The sequence below is a fragment of the Dendropsophus ebraccatus genome, chromosome 3 (assembly GCF_027789765.1).
Source record: "Dendropsophus ebraccatus isolate aDenEbr1 chromosome 3, aDenEbr1.pat, whole genome shotgun sequence".
Taxonomy (NCBI): Eukaryota; Metazoa; Chordata; class Amphibia; order Anura; family Hylidae; genus Dendropsophus; species Dendropsophus ebraccatus.
Window position 1 is genome coordinate 42,217,910 of NC_091456.1, and position 6,008 is coordinate 42,223,917.

Here is a 6,008-nt window from a genome sequence, read left to right on the forward strand (position 1 = left end):
CCTGGTCCCGCCATGGAGAAATCACTGCACACTTGTCTCCAAGCTCAATATGCAAATGAGAAGAGATGTGTCTGATGTCCATAGGAAATCACTGGGGCATTGATTTCTTATGGTCATCAGACTAATTTCTTCTCATTTGAATATTGAGCACGCAACCGAGTGGGTGGTCATTTCTTTGTGTTGGCAGCAGGAGGGGGTAGGTATCGGGGGCTCTATCGTGAGGTTGGGTGGGTTCTGTCACGGGTGCCGGGGTGACAGGTTGCCTTTGAGCAGTTTTTAATAATGTGTACATTTCTTCAGTGCAGTACACCCAAAACATTCATGAGAAAATCAAATCACAACCATTAACAAAACTTGCCCATAAGACCTTTACTTGTAATTTAGGATCATAACTGATATAAAAAATTAAGTGTTTTAATCTTCATATACCTCCTTAAGGGCCCAGCTTTCTTGCTGTCTATGAGTCATAATTCTAAATTTTTACACCACAGATTCATATAAAGGGTTGTTTCCTTTAGGAGTAAAAAAAAAAAAAAAATCTGAAATAACGATAAAAATGAAAAAATGAAGGGGAAAAAAACTTGCAGCTTGGGGGGGGGGGTATATACCATTTACCGTTTGATAAAACTGAACCACTGCACTACCATTACTTTGCAAGTCGGTATGGTTACAGATATACTCAATGCAGCTATAGAGCAGCCATTGTCATGCTTTACAATATGCAGACTACTCTTTCCAGTGTGCAACATACTGCTCCATAGGCCCAAAAAGTTTCACTTTTGTTTCATTATTCCATAGAATAGCATTCCGAATCCTTTGTGGCTTATTTCTGTTGTTTTGAGCTGACTTTTCTTCTGCTTTTTGGTCAGTAGATATTAAGTTCGAGCATGAAGACCTTCAGCGTTTAGTATGCGCCTTATTGTGCAAATGGAAACCTTCGTGCTGGTTGCCACCAAATCTTGCTGCAGGTCTTTTGCAACCACTAAAGGTTTTTTGACCTCCTCAAGAAGCTGGTGGCAGCCAGTGTAATTTCTACCACATCCAAGTCAGAGTTTCTTCAACTCTACAAATTTAGGGTAGCTTCACACGTACCGGCTGCAGTCGGGCGGGGGGTTAAAGGAGCCGGGGCTGCGGGCGGGTGGCTGGTGGCAGGGGGGGGGGTGTAAAGTGGCTGGGGCTGCGGGCGGCTGGCGGCGGGGGGGTTAAAGGGGTCGGGTCCCATACAGGCAGCGGATCTGCTGCGTGTATGGGACCCATTCAGCTTCACACTAAAGGATCCACAGCGGATTTCGCTGCAGATCCGCTACCCTTAAAATAGAAATGAAAGAAAAAAAAAAACTTTGGGAGCAGTAACGTTTTTTTGTGTGAACTAGTCCTTAGAAATGGTAAACTTATACTTGGTGAGTGGTGATGATTTAAACAACATGCCTAAACGGGGGTAACTAGAAATGGCTGGACCCCATAGCAAACTTGTGATTGGGGCCCTCCCTCTTCCCGACTGACCACTAAGCTGTCAAGTCTAGTCATAACTGCAAGCGCTCGTCGGTAGTGTTTGCAGTTAAAGGGACATTTGCAGAACCACGGAGGCCACTTGGCCACCTGGTGCTCTAAATGATGACATCTCAGGGAGCTCAGTGTATTGCAGGAGTGGGCACTGGGGCCCGTGATGTGGTGGGCTCCATAGCAGCTATGGCTGCTACAATGGTAATTACGCCCCTGCGCCCAAAGATAAGTATGCATGACTCCTGGTGTGAACCCCCAGTTCCCTGGTCTCCAAAATACCAAACAATAAAAAAAAAAGTTGGAGAGCGAACTTTACATCAGATGAAATCATGAATAAGTATCATTAAAGAGGGAGCATGGATGTTACTCATGCTCCCAAATGAGTTCCAAAACTCCCCTCCTGAGTGTAACTTCCACACTCCCTTCTTTAATGATACTTATTCATGATTTCAACTGATGTAAAGTTCGCTCTCCAACTTTTTTTTATTGTTTGCTACCATTTTGTATCATTTTCCTTATTTGTGCAAAGCAGTAATCTCCTAATTTTTTGGGCCAGTCTCTTGACTTCATGTCTAACATGGCATCAAATGTAACAGTTAAGTTCTAGCCTGCCCAGGTATTGCATGGGCTTTATCTCATTACATGTAATTTTTTTCATGTCTGTTTAACCTATGTCTATAATTTAACATACTGAAATGGAAAGTGAAGCAGAGGGAAAAACACATTTAGGGAGATTTATCAAACATGGTGTAAAGTGAAACTGTCTCAGTTGCCCCTAGCAACCAGTTTCCACTTTTCATTCCTCACAGACTTTTTGGAAAATGAAAGGTGGAATCTGATTGGTTGCTAGGGGCAACTGAGCCAGTTTCACTTTACACCATGTTTGATAAATCTCCCCCATTGTGAACCTAGCCTTATGTTAGTTGTGTTGAGCTATTTAAATTGCTTTTTTCACAAAGAACTAGAAGTTTGTAAATTGTGCAAATAAACTTCTGTAATAAATCTGTAATGGGTGTTGAATAATTATGACTGCTTGGTGTGTATTTGTTAGGTCCCATTTACATCACATTCAGACCATATATTTGGGGGTATACTGTACATCCCGGTAACTGCTCTGAGCAGCCAGTTGGCGCCGCACTACACAGTGAATAGAGTTTTTTTCCGCTCATCAGTTCACTAATGAAAGTGAATTTTTAGAACACAGTAGGAGTGGAGTGCGACTAATCTAACCTGCTGATAGCCCCCGAATGCACACAGGGCGCCAAAGAGGAAAGTATGTCTCCTACCTTCCTCCTCTGCGCCATTCCCGTGCAGTTAGTAGTTACATCCACGGCTGGGAGCACCGTTAGTAACACTGCCCCACCCCCATCATGCTGAGTTGTGCCACTCCTTCTAATAATCAAGGGAGCAGGTGGGCTGGATCTGCGCAATGGGGATGAGGGAAGTGAGCTCTCACCTCCCCCGCTTCAATGCCCATGCCCGTACCCCAGTCCCGGACACTTTTGGGTCTGAGTGAGGACCTGGGACATAACATGTCAGGCCCGCTTAGCCAGTCAGCGGCCAAGACAAGACCTTACTACGGCAGCTGAGCAGGCCTGGCACATTACATCCCAGGTAACCTCACTTACCAGGGAGCTTCTGGGAGACCAGAGTTGCGGGATACCGGCATCAACACTGAAGGGGGGGGGATAAGAGCATGTTACTTCTCTCATCCTCCCCCTATCCAGCACTCTGCCAAAAATCACCCCAGACCAGAATTCTCCTTTCACAAAGCTTTGGATACTTAACCTTTTCTCCTGGTGACTTTCCAGACGCCCTGATGCCGAGAAATCTCCGCCGTTTGTCTTTGTGCTCATTGTGCTAATGAGTGGAGATAAGTCCGACAGCCATAGGAAATGTGGAGTGTCACCAGGAGGAGAGAGTAAGCATCCAAAGATTTATTAAAGCGACTCTGTACCCACAGCCCCCCCCCCCCCAAAACCACTTGTACCTTCGGATAACTGATTTTAATCCAAGATCTGTCCTGGGGTCCGTTTGGCAGGTGATGCAGTTAGTGTCCTAAAAAAATACTTTTAAACCTGAAGCCCGTGCCAAACGGGAGTATCTGTGCCCTAACTTTGCACAACCTCTCTGTCCCTCCTCCCCACCCTCCTCATCATTAGGGATGCTCCAGGCAGGTTGTCTCCTATTCCCCACCTGTGGCAGCCCGGCACATGTGCTGGATCGTTAAGGACCTGTGCAATGTTCACCATGGAGAAAATGTTTCAGTGGCATTCCTAATGATGAAGAGGGTGGGGAGGAGGGACGGAAGGGTGGTGCAAAGTTAGGGCACAGATACTCCCGTTTGGCACGGGCTTCAAGTTTAAAAGTATTTTTTAAGACAATAACTGCATCACCTGCCGAACGGACCCCAGGACAGATCTTGGTTTAAAAGCAGCTAACCGAAGTGGTTTGGGGGGTCAGATTGTGGGTACAGAGTCGCTTTAAGCGGTAGGTTGGGTTCTGCCCCAGTCTCCCATGTGACAGGTTCCCATTAAGTCTGGTGATAAACCCAGTACAAACTTGTGAATATTGAGCATCAGAAAATACATGATATAAGATGCATCAGCTAACAAATATAGTAGCTAAAATACACCAGGAAGTAAGTGCTGAGAAAGTACTATATGTGTAACTGCAGTACAGAACACCAACACAACAAGACACCAGCACTAAGAGGTAAGGATGGAAAAAAGAAACTGGCATGTGTTATGTCATTTTATATCACTTGAGTTGCTTTTTGCAGATCTTCATATTGAGAACAATGTTTTATCTGCTCTGAGATGGCGACCCTTCTAGTATGGTGATGTGTAGCTAACATTAACTGCATAGTTATGCAAAATATAAAAGCTTAATATTCTGTTTGTAACGTCCGTTATTTGTCATTATATGGCGGCCATCCACTAAATTTCAACCATGTGTGAGCATAGCCTTTCTGTGTTTTCAATCCACTTCTGGTTTTGGTTGCAAAATACTGAGTGGAAACATAGCCTTAGAGCACAAAATTACAGCAGTATTATGCTTTTATTTTACTGTGTGAACACAGTCTCATCGTGTTTCTGTGTCACAGTGGCCCCAGCTATAGCTATTGATAAGTACTGGTTGTCAGGATGGTATGCGCCCCTCGGCTCGTGCTGTGCGGCCAAGAAAGAGCTGAATTTCCCGTATTCTGTTTCTGTGTTTTGTTTTGCAGTGTCTGAACACTGGTTTATCTGCTCACTTTGTTTGGTGGACACACCCGACTTCACCTGCTGAATTCTGTCTGGCCATGTCATGGTTATCTTTGTTTTGGTCCTGCTATGACTGACAGTGGATCTGTTTTGTTGTCAGGTGTCTGTGCTTGGAGATCAGGAGGATGGTCCAATTATGTTCTGGAATAGAACCCTGGCCTCCTATATAACTAACCCCAGTCTGTGTTCTCATTGCTGGTTATTGACTTTGTCTCTGCCTGCTAGTGTCTTCTGTTATTTGCATCTCCTAAACTTTGCCTTGTATCTCTGACCTCCCTTGCTTGCCACCTGCCTCTGACCATATTGCCTGGACTTTGACTTCGCCTATTGGATCCTGATTTTGTACTTTTTCTGCCTGATTGTTGTGACATGGACTGTTGACTATTCTTTGTGTTTGTTTGTCTGTCTTGTTCTGTGTGCACCTATACTAGTATAGGGAATGTCTTAGTGGTTGTCCACGGCTGCCTAGGGCCTTTAAAGGCAAGTAGGTAGGGACAGTTGGTGGGTTCAGCGTCAGGGCTCACTGTCTTGTCTTGTCCCTGCTGTCCAGTTCCTGAAACTGGTACTATACTTCTCTATTTCATAGATAACTTTCTATTACTCCTAGACCTTTACACTCCATTTACAATTATAATATTTATAGTCAACCAAGGCAGATCAGAAATTTGTCAGACTATGACTGTCCAGTACTATCCTCAGTACTATGAGATTGCATGGTTGTGTGCTTTATTTTATGCATCTGTTTACAACCAGTGTGGCTGAAACACTTGAACTAAAGAATTAGGAGGGGTGACCACTCATCTTCACACCATGTCCATCAAAGGAGCTGAAAACCCAAATTTAATGGTAATGTCCAATACATTAAATGATGGACAGATGTGGTTGACAGTCAACCCTATTGATCATCATTTTACCAGAAACAATAGCGCTCCACAAAGAGCTCTGAAACAAAGATTACAAACTCAGAATAGTAAAAAAAAACGAAAACAGAAAACACTTAGCGATACACCACTTGGACACCCCTTGTCCATATTTGTTTAGACTATGCATATGATTTTGAAACATTTTTATATTTTAATTGTGTTTTCAGCATAACATTGGTGCATTTAATATGAAACTATGCACTAGGAATGATTTGCTATACATATATATTATATATTGTATTGTATTATACATACTGGAGATATATTTTTACATGTATTATTTTAAGTACTATTGTTCTTTTACATGTTCAGTCAG